General features: G+C 42.2%; 1 long non-coding RNA gene across 1 annotated transcript in view; it reads right to left on the bottom strand.

Annotated features, from left to right (window-relative positions):
• LOC138674109 (uncharacterized) overlaps nucleotides 1-26609 on the bottom strand; it is a 47822-nt gene that overhangs the window by 20645 nt on the left and 568 nt on the right. The gene's annotated exons all lie outside the window — the stretch shown is intronic.

Below are 26609 nucleotides of genomic sequence, written 5' to 3'. Positions count from 1 at the left end.
GCTTCATTGATAATTTAAAAACTATTGTTTTTTTTTCTTTTTTTCCTGTATCATGTTGTCTGTGGGAACAAAATATGTTATATCTATAGGTAAAAAAGACTGAAACATATTATCAAAATAAAAAAAAATGTTTTTTTCTATGACTTTTAACCTTGCTTGATATCAATAGGTATAACTTCTATAATAAGAGAACCAGGTTAAAATTAACAACCAGCAACATGCTAACGGAAAGTTAAATAATGGGTATTATCTTTAAGGACCTACTGTAACAACTCCAGGTGGGAAAAATCTCATGCTAAGAGGTACTGATGGAAAATGTTTCTCCAGCCAAAATAATTTTGTATAAATATGTTTAAGAAGAATAATCAGAACAATATCAAAGGGAAAACAGATAAAAGTCTTTCAACGAGAAAGTAATAGCCTTGCATATATAGACATAGAAATAAAATGTAAATAGCGGCACTTTAAATGCATAATTCCTAATGTCCTAGAAATTCAGGGTAACCCTGATACCACATTGGAGCTGCATACGCTGATATTCTTCAAGTCAGTTCAAACTCAAGATATTTACTTTGTTATATTCTATGTCTTTTCTTTTATATTACTATTGTGCAACTTTGAAAACAGGCTATAAACTACAACTTTAATCCTAGTCTCAGAAGCTAGAAAGACCATTCATTGTCTACAATCTCCACATATGTAAGATGAACATGGATGGTTTAAATATTAGGATGACAACGTAAACACTTATCTTCGATGAATGGTTTTTACGTCTCACTTTTTTTTTTAAATAACTAATAATTATGGTTTTAAATCTTGGAGATATTACTTTAATTTTTAAAGCAGATACATCTAAATTTCAAGTTCTATACTTACACTACCACTTTCTTATAGTCAAATAACAACTTGCCAGGGATTGACCTTTGTGGAAACAGGTTGTCTTAAAGATCACAAGTCAACAGTCTTAGGCTCTGCTCATGCAGTTTATTCCAGACATCTATGACTCTAACATCTAAGTTTTTTGGTCTGCTTTTTTGCCTATGTGTAATGTAGGAAACTACTAGAAAAAAGCGCAAATTGAGTACATTTGAACATTGTTTATGTCATTACACTGTATGACCCACTGGAGATTTCTTTGTAAGTCTACCTTTTTCAGGGATTCAGATGGAAAACCAAGCATAGTCCTAGTCATAGATGAACTGCATAAAGACAGTGTGAATAGGGCCGTACCAACCAATTCACCTTGATTTCATATAATTCTAATCTAAGCAAGTGTCAAAGCCATGATTTGGTGGACCATCCAAAAAGAAAAGAACAAACTTTCGATGTTATTATGCACATGTAATTGTAATTTGTTACTGAACTTTAAAATATTAGGCTTGTGAATAACATGAACCTGTCACTAGAGGGTTCACTTTTGTCTATAATTGAATTTAGACATGGATTCCTTTAATACAGCCTGATTAATTCACTGTGATCATTGTTCTCCAGGGAGATGAATTGTGGTCAAGGGATGTACGACTGATTCTACATTGCAGGCCTTATGGTGCTTTGTGGTAGTGGAGGCAGAAAGCGCATAGTTCAGCCAACATATCTTTTACATTAGCAGGAATTAAGTTTGTTTTTTTTTTTAAATGTATTGAGACTAAATTTTCCATTAGATCACCTTATTTTAACCCCTTCATGACCCAGCCTATTTTGACCTTAAAGACCTTGCCGTTTTTTGCAATTCTGACCAGTGTCCCTTTATGAGGTAATAACTCAGGAACGCTTCAATGGATCCTAGCGGTTCTGAGATTGTTTTTTCGTGACATATTGGGCTTCATGTTAGTGGTAAATTTAGGTCAATAAATTCTGTGTTTATTTGTGATAAAAACGGAAATTTGGCGAAAATTTTGAAAATTTCGCAATTTTCACATTTTGAATTTTTATTCTGTTAAACCAGAGAGGTATGTGACACAAAATAGTTAATAAATAACATTTCCCACACGTCTACTTTACATCAGCACAATTTTGGAAACAAAATTTTTTTTTGCTAGGAAGTTATAAGGGTTAAAATTTGACCAGTGATTTCTCATTTTTACAACACCATTTTTTTTAGGGACCACCTCACATTTAAAGTCAGTTTGAGGGGTCTATATGGCTGAAAATACCCAAAAGTGACACCATTCTAAAAACTGCACCCCTCAAGGTGCACAAAACCACATTCCAGAAGTTTATTAACCCTTCAGGTGCTTCCACCATGTCAAGTTTGGAGAGCCCCCGTGTGCCTAAAAATTGGAGCTCCCCCACAAGTGACCCCATTTTGGAAACTAGACGCCCCAAGGAACTTATATAGATGCATAGTGAGCCCTTTAAACCCCCAGGTGCTTCACAAATTGATCCGTAAAAATGAAAAAGTACTATTTTTTCACAAAAAAAATTCTTTTAGCCTCAATTTTTTCATTTTCACATGGACAGCAGGATAAAATGGATCCTAAAATTTGTTTGGCAATTTCTCCTGAGCACACCGATACTTCACATGTGGGGGTAAACCACTGTTTGGGCACATGGTAAGGCTCGGAAGGGAAGGAGCGCCATTTGACTTTTTGAATGAAAAATTATCTCCATCGTTAGCGGACACCATGTCGCGTTTGGAGAGACCCTGTGTGCTTAAACATTGGAGCTCCCCCACAAGTGACCCCATTTTGGAAACTGGACCCCCCAAAGAACTTATCTAGATGCCTAGTGAGCACTTTAAACCCTCAAGTGCTTCACAAATTGATCCGTAAAAATGAAAAAGTACTTTTTTTTCACAAAAAATTTCTTTTCGCCTCAATTTTTTCATTTTCACATGGGCAATAGGATAAAATGGATCCTAAAATTTGTTGAGCAATTTCTCCCGAGTACGCCGATACCTCATATGTCGGGGTAAACCACTGTTTGGGCACACGGCAGGGCTCGGAAGGGAAGGCGCACCTTTTGACTTTTTGAATGGAAAATTAGCTCCAATTGTTAGCGGACACCATGTCGCATTTGGAGAGCCCCTGTGTGCCTATGCAATGGAGCTCCCCCACAAGTGACCCCATTTTGGAAACTAGACCCCCCAAGGAACTTATCTAGATGCATACTGAGCACTTTAAACCCCCAGGTGCTTCACAGAAGTTTATAATGCAGGGCCATGAAAATAAAAAATAATTTTTCTTTTCTCAAAAATGATTTTTTAGCCTGGAGTTTCCTATTTTGCCAATGGTAATAGGAGAAATTGGACCACAAATGTTGTTGTCCAGTTTGTCCTGAGTACGCAGATACCCCATAAGGGAAGGCACGCCATTTGGCTTTTTAAATGGAAAATTAGCTCCAATCATTAGCGGACACCATGTCGCGTTTGGAGAGCCCCTGTGTGCCTAAACATTGGAGATCCCCCACAAATGACCCCATTTTGGAAACTAGACCCCCAAAGGAACTAATCTAGATGTGTGGTGAGCACTTTGAACCCTCAAGTGCTTCACAGACGTTTATAACGCAGAGCCATGAAAAAAAAAAAAATTCTTTTCTCAAAAATGATTTTTTAGCTCGCAATTTTTTATTTTCCCAAGGGTAACAGGAGAAATTTGACCCCAAAAGTTGTTGTCCAGTTTCTCCTGAGTACGCTGATACCCAATATGTGGGGGTAAACCACTGTTTAGGCACATGCTGGGGCTCAGAAGTGAAGTAGTGACGTTTTGAAATGCAGATTTGATGGAATGCTCTGCGGGCGTCACGTTGCATTTGCAGAGCCCCTGATGTGGCTAAACAGTAGAAACCCCCCACAAGTGACCCCATTTTGGAAACTAGACCCCGAAAGGAACTTATCTAGATGTGAGGTGAGCACTTTGAACCCCCAAGTGCTTCACAGAAGTTCATAACACAGAGCAGTGAAAATAATAAATATGTTTTCTTTCCTCAAAAATAATTTTTTAGCCCAGAATTTTTTATTTTCCCAAGGGTTACAGGAGAAATTGGACCACAAAAGTTGTTGTCCAGTTTCTCCTGAGTACGCTGATACCCCATGTGTGGGGGTAAACCACTGTTTGGGCACACGTCGGGGCTCAGAAGGGAAGTAGTGACTTTTGAAATGCAGACTTTGATGGAATAGTCTGCGGGCGTCACGTTGCGTTTGCAGAGCCCCTGGTGTGCCTAAACAGTAGAAACCCCCCACAAGTGACCCCATTTTGGAAACTAGACCCCCAAAGGAACTTATCTAGATATGTGGTGAGCACTTTCAACCCCCAAGTGCTTTACAGAAGTTTATAACGCAGAGCCGTGAAAATAATAAATACGTTTTCTTTCCTCAAAAATAATTTTTTAGCCCAGAATTTTTTATTTTCCCAAGGGTTACAGGAGAAATTGGACCCCAAAAGTTGTTGTCCAGTTTCTCCTGAGTACGCTGATACCCCATGTGTGGGGGTAAACCACTGTTTGGGCACACGTCGGGGCTCAGAAGGGAAGTAGTGACTTTTGAAATGCAGACTTTGATGGAATGGTCTGCGGACGTCATGTTGCGTTTGCAGAGCCCCTGGTGTGCCTAAACAGTAGAAACCCCCCACAAGTGACCCCATTTTGGAAACAGACGTTTTCAACGCAGAGCCGTGAAAATAAAAAATCATTTTTCTTTCCTCAAAAATGATGTTTTAGCAAGCAATTTTTTATTTTCTCAAGGGCAGTTTGTCCTGAGTATACTGGTACCCCATATGTGGGGGTAAACCACTGTTTGGGCACACGTCGGGGCTCGGAAGTGAGGGAGCACCATTTGACTTTTTGAATACAAGATTGGCTGGAATCAATGGTGGCGCCATGCTGCGTTTGGAGACCTCCTGATGTGCCTAAACAGTGGAAACCCCTCAATTCTACCTCCAACACACCCCTAAACCTTATCCCAACTGTAGCCGTAACCCTAATCACACCCGTAACCCCAACACACCCCTAACCCTAACCACAACCCTAATTCCAACCCAACCCTAACCCTAAGGCTATGTGCCCACGTTGCGGATTCGTGTGAGATTTTTCAGCATCATTTTTGAAAAATCCGCGGGTAAAAGGCACTGCGTTTTACCTGCGGATTTACTGCGGATTTCCAGTGTTGTTTGTCCGGATTTCACCTGTGGATTCCTATTGAGGAACAGGTGTAAAACGCTGCGGAATCCGCACAAAGAATTGACATGCTGTGGAAAATACAACGCAGCGTTCCCGCGCGGTATTTTCCGCACCATGGGCACAGCGGATTTGGCTTTCCATATGTTTACATGGTACTGTAAACCTGATGGAACACTGCTGCGGATCCGCAGCCAAATCCGCACCGTGTGCACATAGCCTAATTCTAAAGGTATGTGCACACGCTGCGGAAAACGCTGCGGATCCGCAGCAGTTTCCCATGAGCTTACAGTTCAATGTAATCCTATGGGAAACAAAAATCGCTGTACACATGCTGCGGAAAAACTGCACGGAAACGCAGCGGTTTACATTCCGCAGCATGTCACTTCTTTCTGCGGATTCCGCAGCGGTTTTACAACTGCTCCATAAGAAAATCGCAGTTGTAAAACCGCATTGAAATGCGCAGAAAAAACTTGGTAAATCCGCCATAAATTCGCAGCGGTTTAGCACTGCGGATTTATCAAATCCTCTGCGGAAAAATCCGCATAGGACCAGAATACGTGTGCACATCCCGAACCCTAACCCTAACCCTACCCCTACTCCTAACCCTAACCCTACCCCTACTCCTAACCCTAACCCTACCCCTAACCCTACCCCTAACCCTAACCCTACCCCTAACCCTACTCCTAACCCTAACCCTACCCCTACCCCTAACCCTAACCCTACCCCTAACCCTACCCCTAACCCTAACCCTACCCCTAGTTCTTACCCCAACCTTAGTGGAAAAAAAAAATATTTTTTTTTTATTGTCCCTACCTATGGGGGTGACAAAGGGGGGGGGTCATTTACTTTTTTTTTTATTTTGATCACTGAGATAGGTTATATCTCAGTGATCAAAATTCACTCTGGAACGAATCTGCCGGCCGGCAGATTCGGCGGGCGCACTGCACATGCACCCGCCATTTTGGAAGATGGCGGCGCCCAGGAAAGAAGACGGACGGACCCCGGGAGGCCAGGTAAGTATAAGGGGGGAAGATCAGGGAACGGGGGGGGGTGTCGGAGCACGGGGGGGTGGATCAGAGCATGGGGGGGTGGATCGGAACACGGGGGGGTGGATTGGAGCACGGAGTGGGGGATCACTGTGCGGGCGGGTGGATCGGAGCACGGGGGGGATCGCTGTGCGGGGGTGGGGAGCGCTGTGCGGGGGGGGGATCGGAGTGCGGGGGGCGGATCGGAGTGCGGGGGGGTTTGATTGGAGCACGGGGGGTGTGATTGGAGCAAGGGGGGAGCGGACAGGAGGCCGGGGGAGCGGAGCACAGGACGGAGGGGAGCGGACCACAGATCGGGGGGCTGGGGGGGCGATCGGTGGGGTGGGGTGGGTGCACATTAGTGTTTCCAGCCATGGCCGATGATATTGCAGCATCGGCCATGGCTGGATTGTAATATTTCACCATTTTTTTAGGTGAAATATTACAAATCGCTCTGATTGGCAGTTTCACTTTCAACAGCCAATCAGAGCGATCGTAGCCACGGGGGGGTGAAGCCACCCCCCCTGGGCTAAACTACCACTCCCCCTGTCCCTGCAGGCCGGGTGAAATGGGAGTTAACCCTTTCACCCGATCTGCAGGGACGCGATCTTTCCATGACGCATATGCTGCGTCATGGGTCGGATTGGCACCGACTTTCATGACGCAGCGTATGCGTCAAAGGTCGGGAAGGGGTTAAATGATTATTTCAATCTAAGAAAATGATGGCATATCTTTCAGTAGGGGTCCGACATTTGAAAACACCAATAATACTGTGAATGGCAGAGCTGCAGAACTGCTTTAGCGCTATGCCCCATGTACAATTTTCACTACCCAAAGGTACCCATCCCACACCCTCTGCAGGAAATAGCAGAACAACCTGCATCCAATTGAACAACGCCATGATTCAGAACTCTGAACGACCAGGCCTGATTTGCTCCCGTGCAGGGAAATATGGATCAACCCAAAGATCTTGTGCTACTTCTACACAAATTATACCCTGTTCATTTTGAATATTCGAATTAACATACAGTATATTCAATACAGTAAATATTTTTCAATAAAACTTCACATTTAACGAAAAATAGAAAAACAATCTATATATAGATACAGTACATGATACATATACGGTACTTGAGACATCAGCGAGCCTCTTAAATAGTCGGGTAACTACAGTAATTCAGTCAATGTATAACGTAACATATTACTTGTCAAGTAGTTGTGGAGGGATATTAGACAAATACCCAGGGTGCCAACATGTTTTTCCTCCTATAACACAGGTTTATCATTAAACCTTTTAAATAATCCCTCAGTGACAAGGGATATGTCAACCAAAATAAATGACAAATAATCAAATATTATTTCAGATTGATGAACTTCTATTTATAGCTTGGTTTTATTTTTTCATTAAAAGTGAAATTTAATTGAGATGTTTGTTCTCTATTTTTAATTTGTTAAGACTGGAGATGAGAGGGTCAATCCTCGGCAAATCAACTTCAAGTTGATTTCCTGAAATTCGCAGGTCCCATTATATTTGAACAATTTGCAATTCAATTCTCAAGAATCACAGAAAAAAAATGCCCGGCATCATTTCTCATGTTGCAGAAGATTGCATTAGCCAGAGAGCAGGCTCAGGACATTCGACGTGCCCATACCATCTTCCCCAGAGTGACTGGCAGCTATCACATCTCAGCATGCCATGCAATACCTTAGGTATTTAATCTAGTAAATATGCCATTAATTGTTAAGAGCCCACCTTGAAAGTATTTTAGCTTATCATTTTCCAAACAAGATAATGTAATGACCATGAATTCAGTACAGCTGCTTTCAAATAAAATTCTCTAAGCTCAAGCGTTAGTAAATGCAGAGTTTGTCCCATTTCACACCTAGAACAGATTAATATAGATGCACTCACAAATATGGCCAGAAACACTTTTCACCGATTACATACTTAGATATAACCCATTACCAGTACTATAATGGACTGTGACTAATTTATTATTCTTTATTCGTACATACATTATTTTGTATTCATACAGGTCCTTCTCAAAAAATTAGCATATAGTGTTAAATTTCATTATTTACCATAATGTAATGATTACAATTAAACTTTCATATATTATAGATTCATTATCCACCAACTGAAATTTGTCAGGTCTTTTATTGTTTTAATACTGATGATTTTGGCATACAACTCCTGATAACCCAAAAAACCTGTCTCAATAAATTAGCATATTTCACCCATCCAATCAAATAAAAGTGTTTTTTAATAACAAACAAAAAAACCAACAAATAATAATGTTCAGTTATGCACTCAATACTTGGTCGGGAATCCTTTGGCAGAAATGACTGCTTCAATGCGGCGTGGCATGGAGGCAATCAGCCTGTGACACTGCTGAGATGTTATGGAGGCTCAGGATGCTTCAATAGCGGCCTTAAGCTCATCCAGAGTGTTGGGTCTTGCGTCTCTCAACTTTCTCTTCACAATATCCCACAGATTCTCTATGGGGTTCAGGTCAGGAGAGTTGGCAGGCCAATTGAGCACAGTAATACCATGGTCAGTAAACCATTAACCAGTGGTTTTGGCACTGTGAGCAGGTGCCAGGTCGTGCTGAAAAATGAAATCTTCATCTCCATAAAGCATTTCAGCCGATGGAAGCATGAAGTGCTCCAAAATCTCCTGATAGCTAGCTGCATTGACCTTGCCCTTGATGAAACACAGTGGACCAACACCAGCAGCTGACATGGCACCCCACACCATCACTGACTGTGGGTACTTGACACTGGACTTCAGGCATTTTGGCATTTCCTTCTCCCCAGTCTTCCTCCAGACTCTGGCACCTTGATTTCCGAATGACATGCAAAATTTGCTTTCATCAGAAAAAAGTACTTGGGACCACTTAGCAACAGTCCAGTGCTGCTTCTCTGTAGCTCAAAAGTGGCTTTACCTGGGGAATGCGGCACCTGTAGCCCATTTCCTGCACACGCCTGTGCACGGTGGCTCTGGATGTTTCCACACCAGACTCAGTCCACTGCTTCCTCAGGTTCCCCAAGGTCTGGAATCGGTCCTTCTCCACAATCTTCCTCAGGGTCCGGTCTCCTCTTCTCGTTGTACAGCGTTTTCTGCCACATTGTTTCCTTCCAACAGACTTACCATTGAGGTGCCTTGATACAGCACTCTGGGAACAGCCTATTTGTTGAGAAATTTCTTTCTGGGTCTTACCCTCTTGCTTGAGGGTGTCAATGATGGCCTTCTTGACATCTGTCAGGTCGCTAGTCTTACCCATGATGGGGGTTTTGAGTAATGAACCAGGCAGGGAGTTTATAAAAGCCTCAGGTATATTTTGCATGTGTTTAGAGTTAATTAGTTGATTCAGAAGATTAGGGTAATAGGTCGTTTAGAGAACCTTTTCTTGATATGCTAATTTATTGAGACAGGTTTTTTGGGTTATCAGGCGTTGTATGCCAAAATCATCAGTATTAAAACAATAAAAGACCTGACAAATTTCAGTTGGTGGATAATGAATCTATAATATATGAAAGATTAATTGTAATCATTACATTATGGTAAATATTGAAATTTAACACTATATGCTAATTTTTTGAGAAGGACCTGTATGTGGTAGCATCATACTGTGTATAGGGGGCTACAAGAGCCTTATGCTGTGTATATGGGGCTATCTATGAGGTATCATATTGTGTATGGGGGTTACAAGAGCATTCTACTGTGCATAGCGGGCTTTGAGACATACATTTATAAGGTGATATAGATTGTAATGAGGAGGAATACTATAGAGAGGGGGCAGTATAGAGAAGATGGAGTTTAGAGTGGGAAACATAATGAAGATAGGAACAGACTTGAGTAGGTTGTGAGAGAGGAGATAGGGGCAGCATTGGGGAACACAATGGAGAGGGAACAGCATGAAATAGGAAAAGTGTAGTGACTATAGTTGATAATGGGGGAAGGTTTGGAGATTACAGGTCATAACAGGTGTAACGCTTGCGCCCTGACTGGTTGGCGCGAGCATGGGGGTGTGGCCCCACTATGCCATAAACCAGACTACCCTGGAAGGGGCGTGACTAAGCAGCTACCTTGGTGTTCTCTGGAGCCTCAGATGGTGGGGTCAGGCTTGTGCGGCAGGTAGTTGCCAGGTACTGCTCCATGGTGGGGTCTGGCTGTGGCTGCTGATCCCACTGGGGGACAGAACACTGGCAGGCAGGCAAGTATGACTGAGACACTGGCAGGCAGGCAGGCACAGCTGAGACACTGGCAGGCAGGCAGGCACGGCTGAGACATGGGCAGGCAGGTGTAGATAAACTTGGCACACACAGGTCACTTGGTACAGTGAGGATTTAATGAAAACAAGTACATGCAGTAAAGTACTGTATGTACTTGTTTTCATTAAATCCTCACTGTACCAAGTGACCTGTGTGTGCCAAGTTTATCTACTACTGTATACGGCTTGGGCACCTACTTGAGCACCACTAATTAGTTGTGCCTACGAGCTTTATCTCTATACTGGTAGGCAGGTGGGCACGGCTGAGACAGTGGAAGGCAGGCACGGCTGGCACTCTGGCGGGACATGCGAACAAGGCTGGTACTCTGGCAGGACAGGTACTGATTAGGTAGGGACCGGAATACAGGCAGGTATTTGGAAACAGGTAGGGTCCTGTTCAGACAGGAGGGTATATAGGAACAGGTAGGAACCTGACCTGTAAGTTGCAGAACGGAAGTAGAGCTGGACCGCAAGGGGTGGATGCAAAGCACAACCACAGGAGGTGGAGCTAAGAGCAGAAATGTAGGAGGCGGAGCCAAGGGCAGAACCGCCAGAGGCGGAGCCAGGAGCAAATCCGCTGGAGGCAGAGCCAAGTGCAGAACCGATGGAGATGGAGCCAAGGGCAGAACTGCTGGAGGCACAGCCAAGAGCAGAAACACTGGAGGCAGCACCAGGAGCAGAACCGCTGTAGGTGGAGACAATAGTAGAACTGCTGGAGGCAGAGCCAAGAGCATAAAGGCGGAGAGCCACAGGTTGTAGCGAGCGGAGCAGAGGGGTGTAGAGCCACAGGTTGTGTCGAGCAGAGAGCTGCAGAGCCACAGGTTGCAGCTAGCAGAGCAGAGAGGCGCAGAGCCACAGGTTGCAGCGGGCAGAGCAGTTCTGCAAAGTGACCAGCAGAGCAGAACTGCGGGTTTGCGGCAAGCAGAGCAGGAAGGCACAGATCCAAAGGTTGTGGCGAACAGAGCAGAAAGGAATGGACACAAGGGGTATGCACAGCTGAGAGGAAAAGGCAAGCAGACAAGGAGACAACAGGAACAGATATAGACCAGAGTACAGACAGGATCAGGAACAAGAAAAGGCACAGAGACAAGGATTCAGAGCAGGGTACCAAGCCCCACTGGGTGGCGAAACAAGAGACACAGGTTCAGGCCAGGGTACAAAGCCCCACTGGGTGGCTGAGACAGGACAGGACCTGGCAGCTCAGTAGTAAGATACTAACTGAAGGAGAAAGTTGCTCAGGCATCCTCCAATGGGTGGGGATGCCTTAAATATCAGAGGCCTCTTGGCAGTTGGCCGGAGACACTTTAGGAAGGTGCACACAGTCTCAAAAGAATCATGAATTGCCAGTGCCACCCCCTATGCATACAGCCAGGAAGCCTGCACACAGCAGGCAGGAGACATGAGGCACTCAGCATGAAACCGGCAGAAGACAGAACTCACAGCATGACCTGGAGTAGTGAGTAAGTTGATGTGTAAGGCAGGTGGGGAATGGGAGGCCATGCAGTGATACCGGCAGGGTTGTTACAGCATATGATGGTGTGTTGAAGTCCATGATGTATTAAAGCTCAAAAGGGCTGACAGTGTAGATTTTATAGTTCATGAGGGGTGATGGTATATTATAGTTCATAAGGGATGATGGTGTGGAATTTATGGCTTATAATGCCAGACAGTGTGGCAATTAAAGATCAAAATGGGTGATGGTGTGTTATAGTTTATAAGGGTTAATGATGTGGAGGCTATAGAGCATAAGAGAGGAAGGTGTGGAAGTTATAATCATAAGGGGTGACGGTGTGTTGTAGTTCACAAGGATGGATGGTGTGGTGTCAATATTTTATGGGAGGAGACAATAGGTAGGCTATGTACCATACCAGTGGCAGTTTAGGAGTCATATTTTGTGCAGAAAGCACAACGAAGGGAAATTAGGTATTCTAGGACACAGCACAGGCAGATATTTTTATTCAGGAGTATCATAACAACACTCTTAGTTTTAAGGCCACTATATTGGGATGTGCTGTAGAAGTCTGGAGAAGAGGGACATCTGCAGATATGGGCTAAGGATATCCAAAGTCATCATGGAGTCTGCACCAGATGGAGACAAAAGGGATGAGAGTGACTCCAATCAGAGAAGACATCAGCTATAGGGTACCTGGATGTACATTTTTTTTGTGATACTGACTACGTCATATCAGTATTGCAGTTCCTGTATGATCCGCAGTCTGATGCTGGCTGGTAACAACAATTCCCAGTATCTCATTACTATTGTTAAGGACATACTAGGATTGGAGGTTCATGTGATACCAAAGAGAATATTCACAGATTCACCTACGATAACATCTACCGATCCCGAGTCCTGATAAGTCTACTACATGCATCAAAAATATATATTGGAGAAAAAATGAATAACAAAAATAAAGTTAATTAAAATAAAAATACAGACTAAAACAGGATCCAAAAGGGATGTATAGGCAGAAAAGCGTCACATACACAGTACCAAACTATAGCAAAGCAGAACTGGATATATCAAAAATGGAAAATGCAGCATGCAGCATACTTATACTGATTGACAAATGATCAGCTATGGATAACAAAATGCAATATATAAATCTACAGTGGGGAAAATAAGTATTTGATAGACTGCCGATTTTGCTAATTTTCCCACCTAAAAAGAATGGAGAGGTCTGTACATTTTTATCATAAATGCAATTCAACTGTGAGACACAGAATCTTAATAAAAACAATCCAGAAAATCACATTGTAAGATTTTTACATAATTAATTTGCATTTAATTGCATGAAATAGGTATTTGTTTTAATATAAAACAGAACTTAATATTTGGTGCAGAAAACTTTGTTTGCAATTACAGAGGTCAAACATTTCCTCTAGTTCCCAGGTTTTGGGGCTATTACTGGGCAACATTAACTTTCAGCTTCCTTGAAAGATTTTCAATTGGGTTCAGGTTTGTATACTAGCTAGGCCATTCGAGGATCTTGAAATGCTTTTTAAGGAGCCACTGCTTAATGCTCCGGCTGTGTGTTACGGGTCATTGTCATGCTGGAAGACCCAGCCCATGACCACATGGCCTTCTCCCATGACTCCTCTGGTTCATCCAGATGGTCATTGGCGAACGGGCCTGGGCATGTGCTTCCATGAGCGGGGAGAACTTGCATGCCCTGCAGAATTTTAATCCATGACAGTGTAGCGAGTTACTAACAGGAATGTTTGCGACTGTGGTCCCAGCTCTCTTCAGGTCATTGACCAGGTCTTCCTATGTGTTTCTGGGCTGATTTGTGACCTTTCTCAGAAACATCCTTACCCCATGAGGCAAGATTTTGCATGGAGCCCCAGACCGAGGAAGATTGACAGTCATTTTGTGTTTCTTCCATTTTCTAATAATTGTGTTAACAGTTGTTGCCTTCTCATCAAGCTGCTTGCCTATTGTCCTGTAGCCCATCCCTGCCTTGTGCAGGTCTACAATTTTTTTCCGGTGTACTTAGACAGCTCTTTGGTCTTGTCCATGGTGGACAGGTTGGAGTATGATTGATTGATTGCTTGTTTGATTGATTGATTGATTGTGTGTGGACATGTGTCTTCTATACAGGTAACAAGTTCAAACAGTTGCAGTTAATACAGGCAATGAGTACAGAGTAGGAAGGCTTCTTATAAAATAACAGTTCTGTGAGAGTCAGCACTCTGGCTGCTTTGTGGGTGATCAAATACTTATTTCATGTAATAAAATGCAATTTAATTATTTAAAAATCATACAATGCGATTTTCTGTTTTTTATATTTAGATTCTGTCTATCATCGTTGAAGTGTACTACAATACAAATTACAGACCTCTTCAATCTTTGTAGATTGGAAAACTTGCAAAATCTGCGGTGTATACTTATTTTTCCCATTGTATGCAAGAACAGTCAATATGACAATAAAATGGTGGATAGTGAACAAATATATTACCTTAGTAAAAATCAATTAATATCAGTTGAATAATAACAAAATAGTAAACATTCAAAATACTGTATAATGATGCCATAAAAAGGTACTCAGCAAAAAGGACTATATAAACTCCAAGAGCTAAAGGAGAAAAATGTCTTAATCCATAACTTACAAACATGTTGTAAACAAAAGGTAAGGGCTGCATGTATGCAGTTAAGCTCCTTAAAAATCGGCCAAAAAAGTATATACAAAACAGGTCATGGTGTGGGTCTACATAGCTGCATACAGCATTTTTGGATTATTAGATGCCTATATATTAAGTCAGTTAAATATTTGACTAATTCATCATCAAGTGGAGATTTTATATACAGCATATTCTATTTTTTATACAGTTGTGCTCAAAAGTTTATATCTCCCGGCAGAATTTTTGCTTTCTTAGCCTTTTTTCTGAGAATATGAATGATAACATCAAAACTTTTTCTCCACTCATGGTTAGTGGTTGGGTGAAGCCATTTATTGTCAAACTACTGTGTTTTCTCTTTTTAAATGAAAATGACAACCCAAAACATCCAAATGACCCTTATCAAAAGTTCACATACCACATTTCTTAATACCGTATATTGCCCCCTCTAACATCAATGACAGCTTGAAGTCTTTTGTGGTAGTTGTGTATGAGGTTCTTTATTTTCTCATATGGTAAAGCTGCCCACCATTCTTGGCAATAAGCCTCTAGTTCCTGTAAATTCCTGTGCTATCTAGTATAAGCTGCGTGCTTGAGACCTCCCCAGAGTGGCTCAATGATATTGAGGTCAGTAAACTGAGATGGCCACTCCAGAACCTTCGCTTTGTTCTGCTGTAGCCAATGACAGGTCGACTTGGCCTTGTGTTTTGGATTGTTGCCATTTGGAACATCCAAGTAAAGTCCCATACGCAGCATCCCGGTTGATGAATTCAAATTTGCCTCCAGTATTTGCTGCATTCATGTTTCCTTCAACTTTGACCAAGTTTCATGTGCCTTTGTAGCTTACACATCCCCAAAACATCAGTGATTCACCTTCATCCTTTACAGTAGGAAACGTGTTCCTTTCATCATAGGCCTTGTTGACCTCTCCCCAAAAGTAACATTTATGGTTGTGGCCAAACAGTTCAATTTTGATCTCAGTATTCCAAATTATCTTTTTCCAGAAGTTTTGAGGCTTGTCCCTGTGCTGTTTTGCTTATTGTATGCAAGATAGTTTATGGCATTTGCGCAGTAAAGGCTTTCTTCTGGTGACTCGACCATGCATCCCATAGGAAATTATTTATAGGTTAGCTTACTGACTGAGCATTCCACCCTTCAATATGTGGTGATTTTAATTACAGAAGGTTCCTACCTACCCATAAATGCAGGCTTTACTGAGAGAGGTTTCCACATTCACCCAGGAATTCAGACTTCAGCCTAAGAGAGGTATTTTCATTAGATATCTAGGGACCCATCAGTTTTTGAGACCACCTTGACGTTGGTTGATGGGCAGGCATGAATTGACCAAATTATGTGCAAAGTGTCTCATTTGTTAACCAATTTTCAGAGGCTGTGTTGCTATTCATATTTCATGTGTTTTACATTGACATGCTTTAGCACGATAGAGTGCAACTTTTTTTGTACATTGTATATGGAGGTAGCTGCTCCTGGTATGCACCTATTCACACTTTCTTGGACATGCCAGTCAGTTTTTTGCTATTTGTATGTTAGCTTACTGACTGAGCACTCTGCCCTTCAACATGTGGTGATTTTAATTAAAGCAGGTACCTACCCATACTGAGAGCTTTACTGAGAGAGGTGTCAACATTCACCCAAGAATTCAGACTTCAGGCTAAGAGGTATTTTCATTAGAAATGTAGGGACCCATCAGTTTTTGAGACCACCTTGACATTGGTTGATGGGCAGGCATGATTTGGCCAAATTATGTGCAAATCGTTTCATTTTTCCTAATATTCAGAAGCTGTATTGCTATTCATATGTCATGTATTTCACATTGACATGCTTTAGCACGATAGAGTTCAACTTTTTTGTATATGGTGTGTGTCTATGCACCCATAATTCGAGAAGCAGACAGTAAAATATAATGGTACACAAATAAGGATAAGAACTGGATTGTACTCCATTAGTGACATATATAATCTTGATAATATATTGCAGTCAGTCCTTAATATTCAACCCATCCATCTGTACACACTATGTAAGTAAAGAACTGTACAGCTACAGTATATTTTTCTCTTGACTTTATTGTCCTGGGATCAATATTTTGAATTATCTGGCAATTAGATTTCAATATTTCATCAGCTGTAGCAATTAGCAAGAGCTGCACGGGTGTGCCAAGACAAAATGTATTGATGACTCCTCGCCTTGGGCTGGTAAGTCTTGGAAAATGAAAGTCCCAGAGAGCCAAGATTAACCTCTGGAATTGTTTCAGCTTTAGAAGCATTTTGCTGCGGGGCAGCTCAAAGCATTGGCAGTTGTTTCTGGATAATGGCATAGTCACTGCCCTGTTACTGAATAAGACTAGTGCTTAAAATTAGGCTTGTAAATCATAAAGGAAACATATATATCTTGGTACCGTGTTAGCCAGTAGATAAAAAATTATTTAGAATTGAGAGTCCTCGGTGGTTGATACCTTTTAATGGCTAACTGAAAAGAACCAAAAATGTACAGACAGAAAATGCAGTAACTAATATAATACCACTACATAATATGACTACAATGCCGAATACTTACAAAGCTATCAGTCAGTGCATCAATAAAATTACTAGGACAGGTAAATTCACATGCGTTTGATGTGCTGCAGACATTTCTGTCACTGTCTGAATGGGGCTGGCAGAAAACTACAAGCTTGCTGCATAAACAACCTCATTCAAATGAATGGAGCTAACTTTCAGCCAAAACAATTTTTTGCATGCGAATCCACCACAACAATGAAAACTTCATGCTTTATGTCGTTTGTGATGATTCTAATATCAGGTACAGTCATTATTATTGTAGTCTCTTCCTAATAAACTTAATACTGCACTGTTTTTCCACCATGTTCACATTTACGAATGTGCCTAACTCCTTACTAATCAATTTTGAATTTAATGACCAGGCCAAATTTTTGAAACCTGACCAGTGTCATTTTATGTGGTAATAACTCTGGAATGCTTCAACAGATCCCGGTGATTCTGACATTGTTTTCTCGTGACATATTGTACTTCATGATAGTGGTAAAATTTGTTCGATATGACTTGCGTTAATTTGTGAAAAAATATCAGAAAATTGTCAACAATTTTGAGCATTTTTCAAATTTTTAATTCTTATGCCCTTAAACCAGAAAGTTATGTCACACAAAATAATTAATAAATAACATTTACCACATGTCTACTTTACATCTTCATCATTTTTTAAACCTAATTTTTTTTTGTTTGTATGTTAGAAGGGTTAAAAGTTGGGTTAAAAGTTGAGAAATTTCTCATTTTTCCAACAAAATTTACAAAACCATTTTTTTAGGGACCACATCACATTTGAAGTGACTTTGAGAGGTCTATATGACCGAAAAGTGTCATTATTCTAAAAGTTCCACATTCTTCATTCAAGAAATGTATTACCCCTATAGGTACCTCACAGGAACTAAAGCAATGTGGAAGAAAATAATGAACATTTATCATTTTTTCACAAAAATTATATTTTAGACCTGAATAATGTTATTTTCACAAAGGTAGCAGGAGAAAGTGGACCCCAAAGTTTGTTGTTCAATTTCTCCTGAGTACACCGATACCCCACATGTAGGGGAAAATCATGTTTGGACACATGGCAGGGCTTGGAAGGGAAGCAGCACCGTTTGACTTTTTGAACATAAAAATGGCTGTAATCAAGAGATGATGCCATGTCAAGTTTGGATACCGCTTTATGGGCATAAACATTGGAAACCCCCCATAAGTGACCCCATTTTGGAAACAAGACGCCCTCAAGAAATTTAACTAGATGTGTGGTGAGAACCTTAAACCTCAAGGTTAATATACAGGAGTGAGAATAAAAAAATCACATTTTTCCCACAAAAATGTTCTTTTAGCCCCAATGTTTTTCATTTTCACATGAGAAACGGGAAAAAATGGACCCCAAAATTTGTTGTGCAATTTCTCCTGAGTATACCACACCCCATATGTAGGGGAAATCTACTGTTTGTGAGAATGGCAGGGTTCGGAAGGGAAGGATCACTGATTGACTTTTGAAGGCAAAAAACGAGAGTGGACACCACGCCGCATTTGCAGAGCCCCTGATGTACCTAAACAGTGGAAACCCCCAACAAATAATCCCATTTTGGAAACTACGCACCTCTTTAAAAATATCCAGGGTATAAAGACCATTTTGAACCTAAAGGTTCACACAGAAATTGATAACATTAGATCATCATATTGAAAATTTTCATTTTTTTTCATGAAAATGTTGTTTTAGCCCGAACTTTGTAATTTTTACAATGGATAATAGGAGAACATGGACCCTATAATTTGCAATGCAAATTCTCCCGAATGGATGATACCCCATATGTAGTCAAAATCTTATGCTTGGGCACATAGCAGAGCTAGGAAAGGAAAGAGCTCTATCTCTATCTCTACCTACCTATGCCTGACATTGCCATCTCCGTGTGCGGTTCCACCATTACTCCAAAGCAACATGCCCGCTGCCTTGGGGTCATCCTTGATTCTGACCTTTCATTCACCCCCTACATCCGATCACTGGCTCGCTCTTCTTACCTGCATCTCAAAAACATTTCTAGAATTCGCCCTTTTCTTACTTTCGACTCTGCAAAAACTCTTACTGTTTCACTTATTCATTCTCGTCTGGACTATTGTAACTCTCTACTAATCGGCCTCCCTCTTACCAAACTCTCCCCACTCCAATCTGTCCTGAATGCTGCAGCCAGGATCATATTCCTCACCAACCGTTACACCGATGCCTCTACCCTGTGCCAGTCATTACACTGGCTACCCATCCACTCCAGAATCCAGTACAAAACTACTACCCTCATCCACAAAGCACTCCATGGCTCAGCACCACCCTACATCTCCTCCCTGGTATCAGTCTACCACCCTACCCGTGCCCTCCGCTCCGCTAATGACCTCAGGTTAGCATCCTCAATAATCAGAACCTCCCACTCCCGTCTCCAAGACTTTACACGTGCTGCGCCGATTCTTTGGAATGCACTACCTAGGTTAATACGATTAATCCCCAATCCCCACAGTTTTAAGCGTGCCCTAAAAACTCATTTGTTCAGACTGGCCTACCGCCTCAATGCATTAACCTAACGATCCCTGTGTGGCCTATTTATAATAAAAAAAAAAAAAAAAAAAAAAGGTTCCTCCTCGCATCATGTTCTCATACACTTTATGCAGTATTAGCCCTCTGTGTCTGTACTGCTACATACTGGTTCATGCAGCTTTACATGAACACCTGAGCCTTACACTATAGCTGGTCCGAATAACTAAAGCAATTGTTACCATCCACCTCTCGTGTCTCCCCTTTTCCCCATAGTTTGTAAGCTTGCGAGCAGGGCCCTCACTCCTCCTGGTATCTGTTTTGAACTGTATTTCTGTTATGCTGTAATGTCTATTGTCTGTACAAGTCCCCTCTATAATTTGTAAAGCGCTGCGGAATATGTTGGCGCTATATAAATAAAAATTATTATTATTATTATTATTATCTGTCTGGAATAGCTTGTGAATGACATGTTGCATTTAGAGAGCCCTTAATATGTGAAGACAGCAGAAGCCCCACAAGTGACTCTAATTTTGGAAACTAGACCCCTCATGGAATTCATCAAAGGGTATAATGAGCATTTTTAATGTACAGGTGAGTCACTGAACTTTCTATCATTTAGTTATGATAGCGAAAAAAAATTCCACTAAAATACTGTTTTAGCACCAAATTTACAATTTACATGAGAGATAATGGGAGAAACTGGACCCCACAATTTGTAATGCAATTTCTCCCGAATGTGGCAGTACCACATAAGTGGTTGTACACTACTGTTTGAGCACACAGCTATGATCAGATGGGAAGGAGCGCTACTTGGCTTTTAGAATGCAGATATCATTTGAATAGATTATTGGCTCTATTAGCTGAGCCTCTGATGTGAAAGAACAGCAGAACTTCCCCGGGTGCCCCAAATTGGAAGCTTCACTGCCCAAAGAATTCATCTAAGAGTGTAGTGAATATTTTGAACCCATATGTGCCTGTAACAACTCTACCGGCATCACTGCATGGCCTCCCATCCCCCACCTGACTTACACACCAACTTAGTCACTACTCAGGGCCATGCTATGAGTTCTGTCTTCTGCCGGCTCCATGCTGGGTGCCTCTTGTCTCGTGCCTGCTCTCTGCATACTTCCTGGCCGTGTGCATAGGTGGTGGCACCGACACTCTCTGGCTCTTATTGAGTCAGTGTGCACCTTCCTAAGTTGTCTCCAGCCAATTGTCAAGAGGCCTCTGATACCTAAGGCATCCCCACCCATAGGAGGATGCCTGAGCAACTTTTTCCCTCAGTCAGTGTCTTACTGCTGAGGTGCCAGGTCCTGTCTTGTTTCTGCCTTCTCCGGGGAGCTGCGTTCCCAGACCTGTTACCATGCGCTTTCTGTCCTATGTTTCCGCCTCCCTAACGGCTGCATACTCAGGCCTGTGTCCTTGTCCAGTATCTGTTCCCGTGTCTTTCCTTGCCTGTACTTTGTCCTATTCCTTTACCATATCCTGTTCCTGCACCTAACCTTGTCTGAACTCAGTACTAACCATTGTGTTTGTCTCCTTGTCTGTGGCTCCCTTTCTCTGCTGTGAGTATCCTCGTGTCCTCTCCATCTGCCCTGCTCTCGTCCCTTGCTCTGCGGTCCCACTCTGCTCTCGCTGTATGGTCCTACTCTGCCTTGCTCTGCTCCTTGAGGTTCTGCCTTGCATCTGCTCCTTGCGGTTCTGCTTTGCATCCGCTCCATGCGGTTCTGCTTTGCATCCGCTCCTTGCAGTTCAGCTCGCTGCAATGCAACCAGCGTCTCTGCTCTGCTCTCCACTCCATAACCTTGCGGTCCTGCTTTGCTTCCATTCTGCAACCTGCAGGTCAGTTCCCTACCTGTCCCCATATACCCTCCAGTCTGAACTGTTTCCTACCTGTCCCCATATACTCTCAAGTCTGAACAGGCCCTACCAGTACTCATATACCCTCCTGTCTGTACAGGCCCCTACCTGTTTCCATATACCTGCCCGTATTTCTGTCCCTACCAAATCAGTACCTGTCCTGACAGTGTCTCACCCGTGCCCACCTGCCAGTGTCTCAGCCGTGCCCGCCTGCCAGTGTCTCAGCTGTGCCCACCTGCCAGTGTCTCAGACGTGCCTGTGTCTGCCAGACGAGCCCATTGCCTGCTACTGTAATAGCATTCCACCTCCCAGTGGGATCACCAGCCACAGCCAGACACCACCCTGGAGTGGTACCTGGCAGCTACCTGCCGCACAAGCCTGACCTCACCATCAGAGGCTCCAGTGAACATCAGGATAGTTGCTTAGTCATGCCCCTTCCAGGGTAGTCTGGTTTGTGGCACAATGGTGCCACACCCTCCGCACTCGCGCCAACCTGTCAGGGTGTGAGCATAACAGTGCCTCACAGAATTTTGTAACATTGAGATGTGGACATATGACATTTTAGTAGTAAGAATGTAATTTCTCTATTTGCTGAAAATTTGTCAGGGACATAAGGGTTAACAAGTGAAACTGGACCCCATAATTTATTGCACAATTTCTCCCCAACAAGGTGATGCCCCATCTGTCATCAGTAGTGTTGAGCATTCCGATACCGCAAGTATCGGGTATCGGCCGATACTTGCGGTATCGGAATTCCGATACCGAGATCCGATATTTTTGTGATATCGGGTATCGGTATCGGAAGTGTAAAATAAAGAATTAAAATAAAAAATATTGTTATATTCACCTCTCCGGCGGCCCCTGGACATCAGCGGGAGGATCCGGCGTCCGGCACGGCTTCTTTCTTCAAAATGCGCGCCTTCAGGACCTGTGGAATGACGTCCCGGCTTCTGATTGGTCGCGTGCCGCCCATGTGACCGCCACGCGACAAATCAGAAGCCGCGACGTCATTCCTCAGCTAAAGTCCTAGAATGAGCGCCTTCTAGGACCTGAGGAATGACGTCGCGGCTTCTGATTGGTCGCGTGGCGGTCACATGGGCGGCACGCGACCAATCAGAAGCCGGGACGTCATTCCACAGGTCCTGAAGGCGCGCATTTTGAAGAAAGAAGCCGTGCCGGACGCCGGATCCTCCCGCTGATGTCCAGGGGCCGCCGGAGAGGTGAATATAACAATATTTTTTATTTTAATTCTTTATTTTACACTTTAATATGGATCCCAGGGCCTGAAGGAGAGTTTCCTCTCCTTCAGACCCTGGGATCCATGAGGATACATTCCGATACTTGATGTCCCATTGACTTGTATTGGTATCGGATATCGGTATCGGCGATATCCGATATTTTTCGGGTATCGGCCGATACTATCCGATACCGATACTTTCAAGTATCGGACGGTATCGCTCAACACTAGTCATCAGAAATTACTGTTCGGCTACACGTCAGGGCTGAGAAGGAACTTGTTGGTTAATGGCTTCCTGAAAAACTACCCACACATATCAGAGATGCTGCTGAAAGCGCGGGCAGTGTGTGTTCGCTATAGGCGTTCTCACTCTGCTGCTGCTGCTCGCCTGTCTGCATTGCAGAGTCATTTCTGCCTTCCGCTCACCGCTACATATGCGAAGTACCAAAAAGGAGGAATTTCAACTGTAGCGCGCACGGTTGAGTCGCTCTGCAAAACAACAACACTTCAACACCAATGAGTGGGCCTTCATGTGTAACGTGTGTGCCATGTTGCGCTTCTTTGAATGTTCCACCTATATGGCCAGCGCTGAGAATGCCACCATTAGTGTTAGCATACCAATCATATGCCTGCTGGAAAAAAACAGACAATGATGGATGAGGAAGAGGAGCAGGAAGAGCAGAGCCAATTCACACTGTTGTCAGGCGTGTCATCCTCACATGGCTTGATGGGTGAGTTATTGTCTCAACAGTGACCAGTCACTCAACTGTACAACCAGGGGACAGTTTTGGAGGTGGATGATGAGGAAGATGAATAACCTTGTTAGCAGAAGGCTGGCACTCAAATCGGCTCAGGGGAATCATTGGAGTGTAGCTGGGGAGATATAGATGACCCAGATGATATACCTCCCACCAATAACAGCTTGTTGCTGCCTCTGAGCAGCCTGGCACACATGAGCCATTACATACTGCTGTGCCTGCTTACCAACCCACGAAATTCCCATATTGTTACCAGTGCTGATTACTGGGTGACCACCCTGCCAAGTCACCACTACAAGGACAATGAACCATCATTACTTCCATCACTTGAGCAAAATTACAAAATGTGTGACTATAAAAACATGCTGTTTTTTCCACCTGACAAGCGGGCTCAGTGGAAGATCATGGCGGAGGAGGGAGTCGCCAATGCAGCTGGGGCACTGCCGGAACCTTGGAAGGCAGGGTTAGCAATATGTCAAAACTTTCTCAGAATTCAACAGCATCTGGCAACATTATCTGATATGGTTCATATTAGCAGAAGGCAGCATTAAAACAAAATGGTGGATGAGTGCATGTCTACATATCTCCACCGTATAACTAATGGGTCTGCCCATTTAACTTCTGGTTCTTCAAATTGGACACATGACCTGAGCTTGCACTTTATGCTTTGGAAGTGCTGGCCTGCCCAGCTGCAAGTGTACTGTCAGAACATGTGTTTAGCATGACAGGGGTGTGAGACCACATTTGGGTGCATCCACCTGTCTACATCTAACATGGGAAAGATAACTTTCCTTAAAATGAACAGGCGTGGACTCCACAGGACTTGACCCTACATTTGGATGACTAGAGAACTATACCAGCCACACTCAGCAAGTCTTGAACTCTATTTGCCATTGGTACCTACTCCATAAATAAGAAAAAAGCCAAAATTGTGTTACCTCAACCTCTTCCATCTACACGACCATGTCTACCTTCTCCACCTCCTCCTCCAGTCTGTCCACCGCCCCCTGGTTGTAGCTTGTGAATTTATTTTAGGTTTATTCTATGTTTTTTTAAGTCAGGTAGGTCCCTAAAAAAGCATTGAAAAAAAAATACCAACAATACAAAAAAAAGTGTTGTATTACTCCTCCATTGCCTCTTCATCCTATACCGCCACATCAATCTTTTCCTCTAATTGGACCTATGCCTCTTGGTTCTAGAATACTAGTTTGAGTTTTGTTTATTGCAACCTGCTTTAAGTCAGTTCCATTTTTTAAAAAAATGTACCTTATTGGTAAATCTCAGAAAGACAGAAACATTTGAGAGTACAAGCTTATGACAGGCTTTGACACACTCAGTGCTGGAATTTACGTTTTTGCATGGATTTATGTCTTTCTATATCAACTAAGGAATGTGCTCTACAGACCATTTGGGGCATCACAATCATGGACCAGACCTCAATCACAGGACAATAAAACTTTTACACTCCTTATCAATGAACTGTTCCAATATTTACGGCCACAACTGTTTGTCCCTCTCCCATAATGATAGTTCTGTTCACATGACTTGTCTTATCTATTGCATTATTCCTGTTTCCTCATGTGCATAAAAATGTGACTCTTCAGATTTTGTGTTATTTTATACCTGATAAAGAAACCTGAGTAGTCTAGAAAGCTTGCAATTTGTTGCCATTTTTTCAGTTAGCCATTAAAAGGTATCAACCACTGAGGACTCTCAAATTGTAATATTTTTTTTATCTCTGTGTAAATACAGTGACAGCAGTGCAGACCGCTGAATGTGTAATAGCAGAACTGGGTTTTATAGTTCTACTAATAGTACAGATCTTTTCACCAGAGCTGTTACTCAAGTAGGTGTGCCAGCCCTGCTAGAAACCAGTAAGTAAGGAAATTGTAAGGAGACTGAATGGCTCTATACTGCTCATGAGACAACTTGAAAATTCCCCATTAAGCTGTGCATGGGAAAGGATGCAAAAACTGAATATTTGAGGAGAACTTAGACATGCCGCTGCTTAAAATAGCAGCACTCTATTTTTAGTTGTATCTGACTAGACCCATGTGCTAGGCAGCAATACTTCTCTGTACCAGCTACATTAACTGATTGAGATAACATTTATGGCACTATTGTAGATAATAAATTATAGCTTTATTATTTATCATTTGCTTTCTTCTTCATTCTTACTGGCTAATTATTACCATTGAAAACAAGCAAATAATGTGTCTACCTTCACTAAAAAAAAAAAAAAATCAGTGCTTTAATATTACATATTATTCTCACATATCACAGCTAAAATCTTTTGTATGACCTTAGTGGCTATCTCTGTCCTTTTATTCCATTGGAGAATAGTTATTTAATAGGGTTTCCTCTCAAAATCCTACCCACTATTAGCTAAAATTGGTAACTGCCGAACAATATTAACAATGGACATGGCTATCTGTGAATTACAAAAGGCGATCATCACAGAAGGTCAAGCATGGAAGATGGAGATTCATGAGTATGATTCTAGGGTGTCAAATCTGGTTCCTGTAGCTTAACAAGGCCCAAAAAGCCCCATGACCCATATTAGAGGACTAGTACTGTCAATTACACTTGATAGTTTTGGTATGAGCCCTGGAATTTCTAATTATGTCTTTGGGAAGCTGCAATCTGGTATCTCAAGACTGATCAAACAATTTGACTATTTTTATATCAGAAGAATACAAGTTATATAATAATTATTTTATTAAAATACTAAAAGACAGTACAACATCATTTTAATGACATTATATTTGGTGTATGCAAATTCACTTGCATCATAGCACAAAATCATTTCCCTCTTTGTTTTTTGTTTTTAAGCATAATGATCCATCGCTTACTTGAATTGAAATTTTTTCCATCTTGAAGGATGGAAATTGTTATTATTTAATGGAAGGCTTCCTCTCTGTCAGCGTAAGTGGATTACTAGTAATGTCATACATCAATGTCATCTTAAAAGAAATATGAATACATCTTTGCAGTATTGGTGAGGATCATATTGTTCTTGCAGACTTATCCAGAAACAATTACAAGTGGTCTGGAAGTCGGATAATTTGATTACAATAGCAGATGGCTGTCTGCTCTTTACAGTTATCTGTGCCTCCGCACAGTAGAAGTTCAGATG

This window comes from Ranitomeya imitator, chromosome 4, assembly GCF_032444005.1.
Source record: "Ranitomeya imitator isolate aRanImi1 chromosome 4, aRanImi1.pri, whole genome shotgun sequence".
Lineage (NCBI taxonomy): Eukaryota > Metazoa > Chordata > Amphibia > Anura > Dendrobatidae > Ranitomeya > Ranitomeya imitator.
Note: the sequence above shows the minus strand (reverse complement) of the source record. Positions and strands in the feature narration are given on the sequence as shown.